At 41.8% G+C, this 19,694-nt stretch overlaps 1 protein-coding gene across 1 annotated transcript in view; it reads right to left on the reverse strand.

The window, feature by feature from the left end:
• Positions 1 to 19,694, reverse strand: part of KIAA1549L (KIAA1549 like) — a 1,927,305-nt gene that overhangs the window by 263,418 nt on the left and 1,644,193 nt on the right. The gene's annotated exons all lie outside the window — the stretch shown is intronic.

Genomic DNA, 19,694 nt, shown 5'->3' on the forward strand with positions numbered 1-19,694 from the left:
AAACAAATCTAAATAAAATGGAAGTCTGCTACAACAAAATAGCTAGGCTTGTCAGCAACCTGTCATACAGAACACATCATTGTTCAGCACTTTATAAACTAGACTGGTTTGAACTCCCAAACCTCCTATGCTTCAAACAATTTGCTATTTGCCACTCCTTAGTCTACTCACCACACAAATGCCCAGCTCTTAGAAATCTAGCAAAACCCTACACTAGCAATAGAACCCTCCGCTCATCCGACAAACTTCTTCTAAAAATCTCTAAACCCAAGAATAGTTATAGAGATGCTTTATTCTCAAAGCACATTTCCAAACTTTGAAACTCAATTCCTCAGCCTATTCTCTCCACAGCTAACCCATCCAAATTTAAAATTCGTCTCAAGGCCTATTTCCATCACTGTGCATCCTAGTTTACTCCTCTCTAATTACACCTCCCTGACTTTATCCCTTGGAATATATCTCCAGCTTATTACTATATAATGTTATTCTTATTGTTTAATGTGGTGAGGCTACCACCCCACCCCTAATTAGAAAACAATAATATCTTGTAATATGTGTGACTAATAATTTTACAGCATTATTTGTACTACTGTTGTTTGCATTGTTCCTCTTGTTTCAACTCAACTGCATCACTTTTTACTATGTCAGTTGTTGTTTCTCTATTATACCACTATTTGCTATGCAACTTGGAGCTTTCCTCCCCAGGCTTCCACTAAAAACAGGCCTTTCTGGCTTATTTGGACACTCCCAGTACACAAATTTAAAATAAATAAAAATAAAATGATGTATTATTGCTGTTTTCTGTCCATTTCCTCTCTATGATATGAAATTACATATGGAAACCTAGCAAACTAAAGGCTCTATCAAACAATATGTCATGTATTTACAATACAACCATGTGTTGCTTCCCCCCAGCACTGCAACCCTGATGTCTCAGTACTTTTTTCATGCATATAACACCTACACTACAGAAATGAATATCAAATGTTGCGTGATATGCAATGCACATAAATCTGTTAACATGCAGAACTAGAACTATTGACTCATAAGCCTAAAAAGCATTATCTACAATGCTAAGGAATGAATCAGCATGGACTTTATCCACAGGGATGTAGGTGACCCTCAATACACTTGAAAAAACATAACCCATGTCTAGGCACAAAAAACAGAGCAACACTTTAATGTAAGAAAACTTTAAAAAGACTTTACAAAGAATAAAAACAGTTATTACAGTTACTTACTCTTACTCTATTTCAATAGTGTATTCATTGTATAATCTATCTCATGAAGTTCCTAATTTGTAGAGACTAAAGTGCTTATATCATTTGTTTTGTTATAAATGCTTTTATTCTTTGTAAAGTCTTTTTGAGAGTTTCTTACAATAAAGTCTTGCTGTATTTTTCGTGCAAGGATGTGGGTTACGTTCTTTCAGAATTTGTTGCTACTGGAATTTCTGTTTCTGTTCAACACACTTAACCTGACGCATTTTGTTTTTTTTTTCAAGAGTAGATCTTGCTTATTAAACCTAGTGGACTTCTTTGATACTGACCCCAAAGACCTGGGTGAGAGATAACAGGACATGCCACCTATGTTAGTTATACAAGGGCTTTGACACTATTCCTCATTCAGGTATCATATAGAAAATCTCCCATCTGGGGATTAACTCATACATTACTAGATGGGTAGCTAACTGGCTCACTGACAGAACACACACTGTCAAAGCTGGGGACTGCACTTCCACCACTAGACCACTTACCAGTGGAATACCACAAGGATCTGTGATGGGCCCTCAACTGTTTAGAAATTATTTCTCTGAAGTCCAGGCAAGGGTAGATAGCCTGTGACTTACCAAGTTTGCAGATGACTGTCAACGGGACACAGTCATATACAGTCCTCCAACTATGTTAACATATTACAGAAGGGGCTAACACAGACAAATGATTGGTGCCAAACTCATGGACTGAACCTTAAAGCAAAAAATGCCTCATTGCGTCCATTGACAATGGAGTATCCCTGCTGATTATGATATACATAGTACACCTTCAAGCTGAAACACAGTGTTGCGAAACTTGGGGATGCATGTTGATAGCAATCTATACTTCAATCACTGTGTGTCCAGAGTGGTGAGACACACATTCTACATTGTACACATCATAAATAATGCCATCACATCCAAGACCAGGGAGGTCATAGCTCTGCTGTACTCTATCCTTATCAGACCACTAATTAATTACAATGCTCCCATCTGTCCTTACCTCACTAGACACCTGCAGTAACTGGAGAAAACACACAGGTTTGTGACCAGGAGAATCCAGGGCCTCCAAAACATGACATACATGGAAAGACTGACAGACCTATCACTGTAACCAGTATCATGCAGACTGCTGTGAAGTGACCTATGCCTGGCCTGCTGGAAATGCTGGACATCTGCAAATCAAATGGAACAAGAATAACTTACTCCAGGGATCTCAACCTAGCCTGTGACATAAACATAACATGCTGGGGAGACATATATATCTCCTAGTGATTGCCACTCTTCTGTAATAGGCTCCCACTGCATGTGAAGCATTGCTCCTCAAACACCCAATTCAAGCTCAACCTTGACAACTGGCTGAATGATTGCAAATTCACTCTTGTGTGGAACCTATGTTCCTCATGGACAGGGCCATTTGGTGCTGATCACAAAACTGAGTTCTGTAGTCTGTGTATTTAGATAGGTAGAGATTCTATCACCACTGCAGTCAACTAGAGTGTTTTGTGTGTGTGTGTGTGTGTGTGTGTGTGTGTGTGTGTGTGTGTGTGTGTGTGTGTGCGCGCGTGCGTGAGCGCATGCACGCACTTGCTTAAAATGACAGAGAGCTTTTTACACCAGCATGTGGGACACTGTTACTGCCATATTCTCCTCACCAGATACTGCTGATGCCATCAGCTATATCTGATTTGTGGATGTACACTATTCCCACTAGGGCAGGGTCAGAGACTGGCCTGGGGGCCATGCAGAAGTCACCTTATCCCATACGATACAGATTACAGTGACATGGATTTCAGTCTATCCACATACATCATGGCATGGTTTGTATGCACTGTTTTCTTGGTGATTAACCCGTGTGGTTTCTCTAGCTGCTGCATGTGTCTGATTAGGTACATGCAAATGAGAGCATTATACTATATATTAGTGTTCTGATGAGGTTCAAGTACAGTGCTGTAAAATAATCGTGAGATCTGAATATGATGGTGCGACATGATATGCACAACATAGTCTTTCAATGCTAGTGTGGACACTTAGTGGTCGAAGTTCAGAGTGCTATGTCTGTGTGTTTCCAGAGCTTGCATCACTGGGTTTCAGCATAGTGAGACTGATGTCAATGTTGTAATTAGCAGAGAATTCCACTTTGCAGATGGCCAAAATAAAGACACATTTTTGCATCTATTTGTAGACTATGTGGCTTTGTCACCAATCATTTGTCTGTATTAGCACCTCGTGTAGTATGTTATCATCATAGGTGGACTCAATGATTGCATCTAGTATGCAAGGATCAGGAAAGGTGGTAAGCCATAAGCCATATACTTTGGCCTGAAATGTCGAGAAATGGATTCCAAATAGTAAAGGACCAAGCACAGATCCCTGTGGTACACCAGTGGTGACAGCTCTATTGGTACAGGTTGATTCACCAACTTTCATAATATGTGTTCTTTCAGTGAGCCAACTGGTAACCCATCTAGTGACATGAGGTTTAATCCCCAGCGGGGAGAGTGTCTCAATAATCCCTGCATGGGGATTGTGTTCAAACACTGGGCCAGTTGAGGATAGTCAGTATGCACTGTCTTACCTTCATCCAGGCCTATCACACAGAATCAATGGGCTGTGACAACATCACAGATCACCTATCATGTGACTCATCACATACACCTTCCTGACATGGTTGAATACACATTTCAACTACCCTCCACACAGACTATGTTGCTGTAGAAGGGTGTTTTCAACATGTATCTGTGTGAGTTGAGGGGAGGACAGCACCCAATGCATGCATGTATACAGACATCCTGACTTTCCTCATCTGTGAGGTAGACCAGCATTTCATCATGGACCTTTTCTAAATGGGCACTAGTAATATCCTAACTGTATGCAACAGGCCTGTGTGCGTTGTTAATGCTACATCATGTCTGTTGCATCTGTTAGATGTCCTCAAATAAGTCATCGAGGGCATGCATGATGACAGCACTATCAGCCTTTTAAACTTGACAAGCATAAAGCATTTGACACAAATCCGCACGGAGGAATTCACTCAACATTGTCAGATGTGGCCATATACACCTATATCACCAAGTGGGTAGACCAGTGTATCACATACATGGCATTGAAATATGTTGAAACATGTGAAGTGACCTATATCTTAGGCCCAGTTATCAGGTTCATACATCAGGGCTGTCTGCTAAGCCCCTTCCTGTTCATTATTTAAGTGATGGACATCACAGATGACTACACATCCTGTGTCCAAACAGCTACCTGATAGACTACAAACTGTGGACAATCATTGACTCCAACTGTGATATTAGTATAATACAGACAGTACTAACACACACCAAAGATTGCTGTCACAGCCATGACAACACCTGCAATGACAAGAAAACATGGGGGGGATTTGTTACATCAGGAAAACAAACACACAACCCAAGTATAATGTAGACATCACACCCTATAAGCAGACCAATAGGTATGTGACCCGTGCCCTGGGGTAGATGGTGTGTGGAACATCCACCAGCATGTGACCACAGTGCTGACTACTCCCTTGTATGTAACATAACTACTGAGTATGTAAAGGATATCCATGTCAAAGGCCGTAAAACCTCCATAGTTCACAGCCTTCATCACACCAATAACTGAGTACAGTGCAACCTTCTTCATGTACCTCCCTACACATTTTCCAGTAATGTGTAAGTGAAGTGTACCACCTATGCCACAGTGAGCTGTTACACACCTTATTGGCCATACCTAGGTATTATTTTTGTGACATAAACATTACTGTCTGATGGTGCAGAACCTCCATCAAATTGTTACACCAGATGCATGTGTGCTACCTGTTCTGGTGATGCACAGAGTACACACACAGTTGTCTGACAACATTAATGGCATGGGTAATGTTTGTGACAGTGTGGATTGTGCCATATATAGTGCATGCACACTAGTAAACTAGCCTGTATTGATCATTATGTTGCACACCGGTATGGCAGTGTCCCTCCTAACACCTCCAGCAGATCTTACAGTGCCAAGACAGTGTGCGTGGTTACCCTCATACAGTGTTGATGTATCATAATAGTTGTTTGAGTGTGTTTGTGCAGAATCATCTCTGATCACTCTAAATCACATATGTTATGTCAGAGGCATGGGATTACTGGTGGTATTATTCTGATATTGTCTATGACTGTGCTTTTAATGTTGTCCATGAGCCTTTAGATGTGCCCTACTTGCTGGAGACCTCCGCTAAGATTACTCTCATATTCAGGCAAATCAGTTTGCACAGTTTCACAATATGTTCCCTACCCCAATTGTATGCAACATCCCTGATAGATGTCCTCTGCATTATTCATGTAATGATGCTTATCTCACACAGACATCCTCACCATCGTTATATCACCTTCATGGAAGGGTGCTCATCTCATGCAGACATCTTTGCCATTGTTATGTCACCGTGTGCCATATCACTGGAATGATCTCAGGACTTATGTGACTCAGTAATTACATACCTTTGAGTTTCAGACTTCAAATCCTGCAGAACATGTATCTTAACACAAACCCCTGGTTATTCTAGCACATTTCTAATGAGCAAATATGTCAAATATGTCCCTATTTCTGGGTCATTGTCCCCCCATTATGTTGGCCTTTGTCCAGATGTCTTGCACTAAGAGATTGAGAACTATCTGTTAAGCCTTGGTGATCACTATGGTATTCTGAGAAAAACCACAGACCTTCAGTGCTCTGATTTAAACAGGACTGCTATCTGTGTTCCCTTACATGGTTTGCTGGCCAGCAGCACTGTTGCCAGCCATGAAACCTCGCTTATTTACGTTTAAATGCAGTGCGTGGCATGAATATGCAATGAGCCCTGCTGCTCACTGCCCATCACCACACACATGCAAACTCCATGTAGGCTTTGCACGAAGGCTACATGGAGTTTATTGACTCCCATGGCTTGTTTTATTTATCAAAGGATTGCCAGGAGTAGCAATAAAGCCAGATTGTGAATATCAAACTTTGTGTATACTAAACTGGACCATGTAGCTACATAGGCTTTTACAAAATAAATTACACTATGAAAATACAGTGGAGATATGCTAAAAGACTGTAAAAAAATCATCTTTTCCACATTATGTTACTTGAATCAAAGTTATCACTTAGTTATTCAGGGCCTAAAGTATTCAAGTCAAGGTACCAAAAAATTCTCTTTTGCTTAACAGCAGCTCTAAGTTACAGCCTTTTGCCTGAAGAAACACTTGTCCTAACAACCTATATCATTTAAATATACATGTTTATATATAGAACATTAGCATGTTTTTTGCACATACATTTTTAAAAGTTTTAAGTGGGCATAACAAGTAAAGTACATGACTTGAGTACTTTGATAATTTTAATGCTGTTTAACTAAATAATTTCCTTTAATCGATACCAAAAAATATTTCCTAAGTTCAGCCCGCTTTCAGGCAGAGCAATGTTGACAACTGAAAGCATCCCTTTTAAAGGACATAGGGAATTCTTGTTTTCTTTTGGTATTCAAGTGGTTCCTATCTATACAGGACATCCACTTTACTACTCATATGTTGTCTTAATTTTTTATTTGAATATGTAACACTCCAGTGTTTACTAATAGTGTGAGCAACTTAAATGAATTAGGAGTAGATGTATTGATGCACTTTAGCTTACCACCTTGTGTAGTTATTTCAGAAACATACCCCCGGGTTTAATAAACTCCATGTAGGAATAGCGTTATTCCTACATGGAGTGAATGGTGTCCATGTCCGCATCTCCCTCTCGGAACCATCTTGCTTATTAATAAAGGTGCACTACTGAGGATGAGCTGTGTACACGGATACTGAATAAGTGCTAGGGGGTGTGTTACAGTGCTCGCAGATCTGTAACATGCCCCGTGCACTTTCAAAGTGATGTACAGCACTTTCCAATAAAGTAAGTGTCCTTGCACACTTAAAATGCAAGCTGTGAAATGAATTGTCATGTAGGGGGTGTGTTAAGTATCCGTAACACACTCCCTGCATTGTGAAAGTGCCGTATGGCACTAAATAAATGAAATGAAAGTGTCCTCGGACACTTAAGTAATTGTGTACTGTAATGTCATGTAGTGGGTGTGCTACAGTATCTACAACACATACCCTGCATAGTAAAAGTGCTGTATGGCACTAAAACAATAAAGAAAAAGTGTCCTTGGACACTTATTTAATAATGTGAAGTGTAATACTTTAATTTTTAATTAATGGTTAATTTTATTTTTTTTATTTCGATTTCCTCAAAGTTTAACACATATATAAATCCAGTAGAAGTATACCACTATCACACAACATCAGTGCAGGGTACACCTCATTAGTCATATATGTAACCTTGACATGTATGAGTCCCCTCTACTCATGTACCTAGAGTTGTCACAGCTTGCCCCATAGCATTCCAGGTCGACAGATTATCAGGTCTATACATGCTACAGTAGCTATAGGCCTAAAGTAGATGTAAAGTGAAGGCAGACCTGTAGAGTATTGAGCAGTACTGTTGTGAAAAATATAAGCCTATACAGTTGGTAATGGACTGTTTTTCTCTCCCCCCAACCCTTACCTGCATCAATAATTAGTATTGTTCTGGGTTAATTGGAACACCAATGCATGCTGTTATAACCAATGTTGAAATTAGTCCATGTCTAAACCCCGACTAAACTAAACAAAAATGACACTGAGCCAGTAAAATTAGTTGTGCTCCTATCAAAACCCCAACTAACCAAAAAACATAGTAACTAACTTATTAATCCTATCAAAACCCCAACCAACCCAAGAACATAATAACTAACTATAAGTCTTAACTTACAGATGTGTCTACCAACTCCTCCCTCTACAACCTATTTTTTCAGCCCACACTAAACAAATCGCACCCTAAATACCCTTTTCTTTCTTATCTTCCTTGCTTTCTATCTGAATATGCTTAACTATCAGACACACCCCTACTAAAAGAAAGTCTTCTCTGAATTCATTGCTTCAAAGAAATTTTCTATGTCTCACCTATTAGTAACCTACAGATGGCTTTTATCTTTGACCTATTGTTAACTTCCTAAACACATTACAAACTGCATTTTCCTCTCCTTAATTTGTTAACTAAAACTTTATAAATAGCTGTATTGCTGCATTTTAAACATCTTGTAACCTACATTATTATTTGTTACTAAATATCAACACTGTTATGTTGTTGTTACTAAATGCTTTGATAACATGGAGCTTTTCTCCCTGGGCCTCCGCTGAAAATGGACATGTATCCAGTCGGACTTTCCTGGTTAACAAATGTAAAATAAAATAAAATAAATACAATAAATAAAATATTCATATACTATGGGTATGTAGTTCTCAAACCCAAATGTTGGGACATGTGTTCTATTATTGTTCCTATATTTAAATGGCTGCATACTAACACACCTTGTTACAATTCCATTGTTGGTGGCCTTTTGCTGAAACTGTGCTGTTGCAATAATGACTGTTATTCCATTTATGCATGTGTTCTGTTTGCCATGCAGTTTATCCAATTCTATTGTTCTGGGTTAATTGGAACACCAATGCATGCTGTTATAACCAATGTTGAAATGTTTTGTTCATGACTAACCAACACACTTTGAAAAACCTCAACACCATAGCACATCTGGGTAGGCAGATCCCAGAGGATCCACCTCTCCCGTCTCATCTGGCCATAGCACTGGGTCCCAGCATTCTGGGACCCAACCTCAAACTGCCTGCTCTGCTGGCTCTGCACCACCCTCAGGTGGAACTGTGTCAGGGGACGGGGCATGTCCCCCTCCCCAGGTGTGATTGCGGAGAGGACCCTGTCACCCAAGACCAGTTCAGAGGTATGGTGCGCAGGGTCATCCAGAGGGACTTGGATGTCCACCTGTGCCAGATCAAGGCCAGACTGGTGCACCTCGAGAGCAGGCTAGCCCCCTCATTCAGACCCCACCACAGCCACCTTTGGGGCCATGAAGGGGCATTGGTGACTGCCCATGGGTGGGCCTCAATCCCACTGTTTCTATTTGGGGGCATGTGGCCCTCTGATTCCCAACCAACCTCCCCATCCAAGGTGTTTGACCCCCTCATGTGTCAAACACCTCCCCTGTCTGCTGTCTTGCCTTGTCTGCAAAAGCAACCTCTCCTACCCAACTTACCTCCCCAAATGTACCTACAACTCTTCCACAGTATCCCACTCTCACCTTAAAAAAAGATGGCATCTGTCCCCATAAAAAAATCTCATCCAATACATAGCTCTCCATTTCACCCTCACATACACTGACGTTAATCAATTTACCCTTGACTTACTCAACAAATGTATGTCACCCACACCCCTCCCCTGTGGGGGTGTGAGGCTCTAAATTCCAAATTCTCCACATTATTTACAGTGGTTGCTGCACAAGAAATGGAGAGTTATGGCCCTTTCCTACACCCGTCCTGCACATCCTTAGCTGCATTACATAATATTTTCCCACTGCTTACCCCCATTTCAGCACTTTCTATCACCCCTTTTTTCTTTTCTTTTTTTTTTTTTGGAATTAGCGTGGGTTTAAGCGGGAATAAGTGCCACTAAGCAAAGCTAAGCAGGACTAAGTTCCACTTTGCATCGCTTAGTGTCATGCAAAACTTTAATCACTCTATCTCATTCAGCCACTGTTCTGCCCAGCAACAAAATAACCAGCCCTGCCAAGTCTTGAACCCAGGACCCTGTGCAATACAGTCAGAGCAACACACCCTTTAGACAAAGCAAGTGTGGGGAATTAGTACTGCTTGGTAAATATATCATGCAGTACAGTCATTTAACATTAGGGAAAATAGACATCACTGTCAAGTTTTGAACCCAGTACCCTATACAATAAAGTCGGAGCAATGCACCCCTAAGCAATAACCAACTGTGGGAAACTAGTACTGCTTTTGTAAATATATCATGCAGTGCGGTCATGTAATATTAGGGAAAGACAAAGCTACCAACTCTTGTACCCATGACCTTCTGAACTACAGTCACAGCAGCACCACTATACCAAATGAGCTCTAGAGAATTACTGATGCATTCGTAAATATCTCATGCACTACAGGGGTGTAACTTAAAGAAAAAAAAACATCACTGCCAAATTTTGAACCCAGAACCATTTCAACTACAGTCACAAAAACATACCAGTAAGCCAACTGACCTCTCGAGTATAGCAATTGTTTTTACAAACATATCTGATTGCCAGTCACACACTACTCCTATATATAGTGGCCCAAATCTCAGTGTACTTTGGCCTTTGACGCAGACACAGAACCAGTACACAGACAAATAAATGCTGCTGGATGTACGGGAGGCCTACAATATTAGGTAGAGCTGAGAACTGCATAGACTGTTGTTGAATTTCCACAGTTGTGCCCCCTATTTATGGCAGAGTCATCATAAAACCCACACTGGGCACTCACATACTGGCAAGGCAGTACAGACTGGGGTTACAAAAGCATGACAGACAGCTCAGTATCACACATCATACCCATCGAACACACATGTCCATGCTAATCCTGTGTTACACACTGTACGCATGCACATATGTCTTACAAATACATCTGCCATAAGAATGACTTGGTAGCTCCATCTGTTACAGTTCTAGCATCTGTCACATCTAGACACCCATAGTCCTTGGCCCACAGCTTGGTCTGTGGCATGACAACTATATGCATGACAATACAACATAGGAATAATTGAGCCCTGCAATGTCCAGCAAAACTGGTTGCTTCTGCCACAGCCATTGCCACCCACAGTAGCATGTTAAGGGCCTGCAAGGTGGGACACATTACACAATTATGAATATGTGAACAAAATGTTGCCTAACACTCTCTGGATGGCACTATTATGTAACATATCTACTATAGGCACATGCCTCACCTCGACTGTTCTGGGTACCCTCAACCAGGCCATGTTGTGACACAACAGCTGACACCACACCCTCACTGACAGTAACAGCTTGCTCTCACCCAATGTCTTCACAATCCCTAGTCTGACTCATGGCTAGAATGCTGCAGCTGTGGCTTGCTACACATGCAGCAGTATGTCCAGCCTCCAGCTACAGGACTAACATTGCTCCCAAACACCTAGAGCAGGGCATCCATACAACAGCCAAGTATAAAGGGTTGGGGGGAATGTTGAGGTTTTAAGGGATGAGTGTCATAGTCTCCCCCTACAAACATACACAGATGACAGACCAGCATCAACTGTAGCAGCATGCACAGTCAGATAGAAAAGGATGTATGACTCTCACATCTGCCTGTCTCCTTACTCAGCCCAACACACATTTACTCAGTACACTGCTACAGAATATGAAAGTCTGTTAACAATGGCCAGACATAGCATACAAAACTGTGGACATAACACATCAATACAAACAGTGGGCAGTAATTCCACCTACCCTCTGTGATGCTGTAGCAACCACACCTCAATAATGTCCTCTTCACAGGCCAGGAAAAGGGCCAAAGCCCACACGAAGGCCTTAATTACAACACTGTGTTGCCATGCCATTGGCTAATTGAAAGGTAACGTAGCTGTTCTACATGAAATTAGCAAGTGGGAGACACAAACTGGTGCACAGGCCATCACCTGTCCATGAGCATTACCTGCAAAAGGCAAGCTGCTGCCTATGGCAAACAGGTCTGACACTTTCTTCATAAAGACAGACTGCAATTCCTTGCAACACTACAACTGGATTTCTTCTGGCAAAGGAGTACAGCACTATACCGGGTATGTCATACAATTAGGCATGTAATGGAATGCAGATGGGGGATACAGTCACGGGAAAGAGGAAATTAAACAGTAGGTCTCAACAACACTTCCTGGACTGACATGTTGCTGTTAGTCTGCTGTCCAGCACCTATGGTCATCCATGATGGCTCTGTCTGCAGTGACATAGATCACATCTCTAGTCCCTGAGTCACCCCAGCAAGGGTCAGCTCACATATGACTACTATTGGATTGTCTGTTGTACAATAATGACTGTGACACTGCCAGCACAGCTAACTGGGATGTTGTAAATAATCACGTCATCTGTGAATATTTATGATACATATACGTGTCACACAAGTGTAAGTGAACTATACATGTTATGTGGATATTAAACAACCGGTGTAGAAGTGTGTGTTGAACTGTATGTTATGTACTGAGCTCATACCTCTCAACTGTCCAGATTTTTGCAGAATGGCCACATGTTTGCAGAATGAACTGGCACCCCACCTAAGTACCATGTCCAATCATAACCTCACCTCAGGCTTTGTGCCCATTGAATGGCGCACTGCAATGGTTATCCCATTCCATAAAGGGGGGGGCCACAACAGACCCTGCGAACTACCGCCCCATTAGCCTGACGAGCCTGGTCTGCAAGGCCATGGAATGTATCATCATGGAACTCATAAACAAAGACATTGGAGATCTCCAAACTCTGGACCTCACATAGTTCAGATTTGTAAAAGGAAGATCAAGTCTCCAAAACCTGATAGACTTCTTTGAAGTAGTCACCAAAGCCATAAATGAGAGTAAGGTGCTTCACACAGCCTATCTAGATCTCGCCAAGGATTTCAACACCATCCCCCACTCTGGAATTATAGATAAACTCACTAAACTAGGTATAAATCCCTATGTCACAAGATGGGTTTCCATATGGCTTACTGACAGAACCCAAACTGTGAAAGTAGCAGACACCAAATCAGACTTCAGACCAGTGACAAATGGAGTACCACAGGGTTCAGTCTTGGGTCCTCTCCTGTTTGGTATGTACTTCTCTGAAGTACAGGCTAACACAGGTCTTTGGCTAACTAAATTCGCAGATGACTGCAAACTAGGAGCCATAATCAAAACTCCTAATGATGTGGACATCCTACAAAAAGGCCTCACTGAGACAGATGCCTGGTGTCAAAGCCATGGTCTCAAGCTCAATGCCAAAAAGTGCACTGTCATCCCCTTTGGTAAAAACTCTGTACCCATGAACTACCAAATAGGTGGTAGTCTACTTAACACCAAATGTGTGATGAGACCTTGGGACACAGGTGGACAGTAGTCTCTCCTTTGATAATCACATTGCCACAGTGGTCAGGAAATCCTTCTACATGGCACACCTCATCACAAAAGTTTCTCATCCAGAAAAAAAGAGGTCATTGTTCCCTTCTACTCATCACTCATTAGACCCATTATAGAGTACAACGCTGCTTTTGGAATGTACCTCACAAGACATCTACAACAACTGAAAAGGTTGCAGAAATACCTCACAAAGAGGATTACTGGCCTCAAACAGATGCCCTACACAGACCAACTCAAAAAACTCCAGCTTTACTCCATCACATATCGCCTACTCAGAGGCAATCTCTGCATAACATACAAAGCTATGTCAAACCCAGAGCTGTTGGACATGCTCCACTTAAAGAAATCCCAATCCCTCCGAGCTACACACTCTAGGGACATAAACCTTGTCACCACAATAAACAGAACATGCTGGAGGGATAGATTTCTGTCCCAGAGACTTCCCATACTCTGGACCAGACTACCTATCTATGTCAAACAGAGCTCCTCATTAGCACTCTTCAAGAAAAATCTTGATAATTGGATGGGTAATAGGAAATTCATCCCAGGGATCACTTCTGTTGTTCTGCTTGACAGGGGCACTGGAAAATAATTTTCTTGGGTGGCGAAAGCCATGGTATCTTTTTGGCTAGGCTTGTATAGGCCCTAGGGCCAATAGTACCTACCTATGAACCTATATTGTTACTCATATTGTCATACAGTTGTGTTATTTCTGGCAAATCACTGGCAGATCATTAAAGACTGGTGGATAAAGATCAAAGTCTTAAAGTAATAGCATAGATTTGAATGTCAGATGTTATATCCTTGAGAAAAGTAATGCAAATGCAAAACCTATTATTCTATCAACTAAGTTTGTAAGTGCAATATTTAAAAGGTGTCACTATTTTTGTCTCTTTGTCCCCCCTTTATTTGTGCCCTTGTCCAAATGTCTTACTCTAAGAGGTTGTGAAGTATGACTATTGAGCTTCAAGACTGTAACCACAGTGTACCATTGTGGAAAAGGACAGAAATGTATATAAAGTATTACCTATGCAAATGTATGTATAAATAGTAGATGCACAAAGCCTTGAACATAAAGAGATAAGTTGCAAAATGTCAAGAAAATAAGCTGAACTTGTTTTACGAATGTGTTATCTCAGTTTCAGTGCAGTAAGCAGACATAGATGTCTACAGCTAGAGGTTTTTGTATTCCTGAAACATAAATAATTACAAGGTTGAAAATGTAACATATGTAACTGTGTTATGACTTCCAGTTCTACACAAACATCAGACAGATATGTACTTCTGATGCAGAGATGTTAAAAGGTATGTTAGTTGCTGTTAGCCTGGGAAGTGAAGGCAGGTGACAAAGACTGATGTAATCTGAGCTAACCCAGTACTAATGTTGATTATTACTTTCAGACCTGGCTCAGAGAAAGGCCTTTACATGTTGAATGTGTATCTGACAACATCCACTCATCATTACAAGGAACTTCGAAACAAGTGTAAAAAAATAGTCATCAAAGACAAAAAAACATTATTCGCTTCCAACCAATGTAGCCCACACAAAAACCCCATAAAAATGTTAGTCCACTGTTAATAAAATCCTCTACCCCAGCAACTCTCCTACTCCAACCCCCTCCCTCTCCAAACTGCCATGGAGACTGCTGCTCTATTAAATAATCACCTTATAGAATCAATTCAAAAACTAACCCAACAAAGTCCCAGTGCCTCTTCTTTGCCTGTACCTCACAGTCCCTCTTCCTCCAATACTTTCTCCTTACAACCAGTTTCCACTGCTTTCATCAAAACCCAACTGAATAAACTCAAGCCACGTTCTCCCTCTATCAACAAATTACCTCCCCACTTTCTCAAAATCACTGCTAAATCGATTGCCTACCCTGTCTCTATTCCTATTAATCATTCTATTTCCAAAGCTCTTGTCCCTGACATATGGAAATCCTTTTTCACTATCCCTCTCCATAAAGGAGGGAACTCCACTGACCCATCCAACTATTGTCCCATCGCCATACTCTTCCCCCTTTCCAAAATTCTTGAAAAGTCTGTCCACACCCAACTACTTAAACACATGCTGGATAACAATCTTCTAACTCCAACCCAATACGGCTTTAGACCCCATCACAGCACATCTACTGCTCTACTCTCATTCACCCCAAACAGTAGCAGAAGCCCGTGACAACAACCTACTTCTCTCCTGTCTATTCCTATGGTCTCTCACCCTATACTATTAACTAAACTTTCTGATCTTCATCTCTCTACCCCCTCTATAATTTGGTTCAGTAGTTACTTACCTAACAGACAACAATCTATATGCTGGCAAACTGCCTCCTCCTCACTTCCACCTGTCAACACTGGCATTCCCCATGGCTCCATTTTGGGTCCCCTCTTGTTCAATATCTTCACTAACACATTACACACTGCTACTAAGCTCTCTACACTCTTACAATATGCCAATGACTCAACCCTTATAACCACTGCCCATAGCATCCCAGAACTTCATACTCTTACCCAAGACACTTTCACCTCCATCAAAGGCTCACTGTCAATCAACTAATATTAAATCCTAAAAAAAAAAAAAACATTACTTTTCCTTCCTAAAACACTATCACAACATAAATCCTCTTTCTCCATTACCTCCTTAACAATATTAGCATCAGACCTGAACCCCATACTAAATTACTTGGTGTCACTATTGATGATTAACCAAAATTTGACATACATATCAATCTTTGTATAAAAAAAAAACACCAAAAACTTGGTCCTCTGTACCAGAAGAATAAACTGCTCTCCCCCTCCACCAAACCCTCCCTTGCCCTATCTCTTCTCTTACCCTGTCTTCTACATGCAGCACCAATCCTTACTAACCTGCAGTCACCTCTCCTTACCAAATTAGAACAAGCATATAACAAAATAGCTAGATTTGCCTCCAATCTCCCCTATAAATCCCACCACTGCCTCACCCTTAAGTCTTTACAATGGCTTGAATTCCCTAAACAACTTCTTCCACAGCTGCATATTACACACTCAATTCTCTATAGCCCCACTTCCTGCCTCTCCAGCTCTAATACTGTATCTCTCTATAACCCCAGCTGTCAGATTAGTACATCTGACAAACATCTTCTGGACATCTACAAACCAACAAAAAATATCGGAAAGTCCCTATGCAAATTCTCTTTAGCCCACACCTGGAATGCCTTTCTGCTTAATATAAGAAGTATCCCCCATACATCCCAATTCAAACTTGAAATTAAACAAAAGACCTGGTCCTGTCCTTGTCAAACTCCAACCTGATATTAAACCACTTTCTTCCTAATTCTTCTGTCTTACTCTAATCATTTTTCTTTTTTCTCTCTAAATTTTTTATTACTGTATATATACATTTTACTGTGTTATACTTTTACACAGGAAGCATCTTGCTGTTACTGTACTTTCAGTCTGCAGCCAGAACACAACTGTTTCAAATCTTTGATTTTTATTTTTGATGTATAACTTCTTGATATTATACCTTTGTAAATGTAGCTCTTTCTTGTAAAATGTTTGCTTGTATCTGGTGTTTTTCTCCTCAAGTCTCCACTAAAAATGGGCCCCTGGCTCAGTTGGACCAACCCGGTTAACAAATGGCAATAAATAAATAAATCTGCATTTGCCTTGCTAATTGTAAGGAACTAGGGAAAAGGGAAAATCATTGACATATAGATGGGAATATAGCAACGATTACTTTAGATGTTTGCTGTATTTATTTCAGACTGTCCTGCAATGTTGTCTTGAAATATTCCCTGTGAGTCTGAACTCTGTAGTTACTGTATTGATTATTGTTTTGTTCCTTTATTAGTTATCATTAAATATCGTTTAACCTTTTAATTGTGGCTGGTCTGTATAGAACTAAGTAAGCTCTTAGAGTGCTTGCATATGTATTTGGTGACACTGCATAGGCCACTCCAATACCCTTGGTCTTGGTCACATTTACCATCTGGATAATAGGCACATCACACAGTAGGATTCATCACCCTTTGGTAAGGGCCTTAGATTAGCTAATACAGAGCTGTATTGTGGCAGTCAGAACTACCTTTTAGTCTGGGAAGAAGAGGCCATAGCTAGCAAACCTGTGCCAGCCTTTCCCAAGACTGCGTGTATGTGTGTGATTTATAAATAAAATCTCAAAGTGTGTGTGTCAGCTACTTGGGCAGGGACACAAAGCACTGGTCAGACAAAGAGGGTGATGGAGGCTTTGGCTTCACCACTCTGCTTAGATGTTAACCATATAGCTGTGCCAGTGGGGAGTGTTACTGAGGATCTGGAGAAAGAGGGAGAAACCAGTCCCAGACTGACTGTGATCTCTGTGTGCTCTGGAGGGTACTTGTACTGTACTGTGTATATACTTGTCATCCTCCCATTGTGTATGGCCCTTATTGTTGCTAGTGGTGAAGATTGCAGCTCCTTGATTACTGGGCCAGTGCAGGGGTGTCACGCTGACAGTGCATACTGGTGGATACCTCTGGCATATTACATCATGTACCGTCATTGAACCCCTTTCAGTCTACCAATGTCATACAGGATTATTTCACAGATTGTCCAGGTCTCCCTGACCCTTCCTGATGTACGCTGGCTAGGTCAGTGTGTACTCCACACGTGTATCTGATTGCATGACACCTATGGCTAGCATACCTGGTGAGCCCCTGCAGCAGGACATCAGGTTATAAGTACTAGTAGTGGGGGGATGCTGGTTCTGGCTCAGCAGCAGTGCATATATATTGAGCATACAATGTAAGAGAATGGATACAATACCAGATATTAATGTACCATTACTGTGTCCCTAGGGGTCTGGCATGTCACAGACACATCCCTCAAACTCTGTGGACAACCATCACGTATTATCCAACTGGTGCCCAGAACTACACATTTGTCTGGCAGGAGGGTCTACATCTATCAGGGTACTGCAGATGTCAGACACCTATGAGGAAGTCACCCTACAATACATATGCACTGCTCTCTGTTATTGTGTATCTCAGATGTTCCAGGGATGTCCACATCCACCTGTATTAGCACTCACCTATTTCTGGGATCTAGGTTGGATGACATGGTACTGTAACATTGCCCATAGGGGACACCCAGCAGTCGATAGCAGTGATATGTGTGGACACATAACAACATAGTCTGTCACAGCAGTCAGGCCATTTCTGGTATTCCTGGTACCATACAAGGTCACTAGGCTAAGAGCTTTGAGCAGCCATATGCCTAGGCCACATGTTAGCCCATGTGTATGCAAGGCAGCAGCAGATGTCCCCATCCAACAGGGACACAGGTGGTATCCCAAGGGTGTATGTGCTGTTAACCATCCAGTTGACTAGGTTACACTTGCAAATGTGTACGTAGCCCATTCCACCACAGGGTGATTGTGTGGGTCACACATCCAAGCTGCCTACAAGGCCAGTTAAGGTCACTCAACAGGTGGAGGTTGTGTGTGTGTGTGTGTGTGTGTGTGTGTGTGTGTGTGTGTGTGTGTGTGTGTGTGTGTGTGTGTGTGTGTGTGTGTGTGTGTTAACAGAGTTGAGCATGACTTGCACTCGTTCAATCCCAGCAATGTGGAGTCCCTGACTGCCTGGCATGCCATAGTGAGGTCTCTCCTGAGGAGTATGTATGAAACCTTGTAGATGATTGGCCTTATAGCCTACAGGTGCATGGTAGATGTCTGATGGCCTGCTATTAGCTGGTGGGCAACCTCTGTGGTGTCCCCAGCTGCTGCATGTGCTGTGTGATATGAATGACAAACAGAGAATTATGCACATTAAAGGTCTTCATTGGGAAAGTGAAGCATCAGGATCAGGGTGCCAACGCATGTTGTAATGCCAGTATGTTGCTGATACCCACACACAGACTGTGCTGATAGAAGGCAGTGGTATGATGTGGGTGTTAGTGGCGGATAGTCCTGGCAATCGTGGATGTGTAGGGTCTGTTCATAAAGGTGGCCTATTTATGCGGTCTTGTGATGTGTTCCCGTGTTCATGTCTTTCATGTGGGATGTACAGAAGACGGAACCTGGCCTTCCCAGAAGCAGAGACCGCTGCAATTACTGATGCCCTCAGAGTCCATCACCAGGTACTGTTGGGAAGGAGCTGACAAAACCAGCAGCAATGCACTGTCCTGTGAGCAGAAGTGGTAGCAAATGTCAACAATATGGACCACCAGGACAGGAGCTATGAACAGGTCTGACACTGTCCCACAGACCTCATCCAAAATACAAGGCAAAGGGCTGCAGCTGTAGCCAGGGACCATGCTGGCACAGCTGAAAGGCCTGCTATTCAAGCACCACTCTCAGTCACTGAGGAGATGTTTGCAAACCTTGGTTCAGCCACCGCTTCCCAGG

The sequence above is a fragment of the Protopterus annectens genome, chromosome 17.part0, assembly GCF_019279795.1.
Source record: "Protopterus annectens isolate FY-2018-M chromosome 17.part0, PAN1.0, whole genome shotgun sequence".
NCBI lineage: Eukaryota > Metazoa > Chordata > Ceratodontiformes > Protopteridae > Protopterus > Protopterus annectens.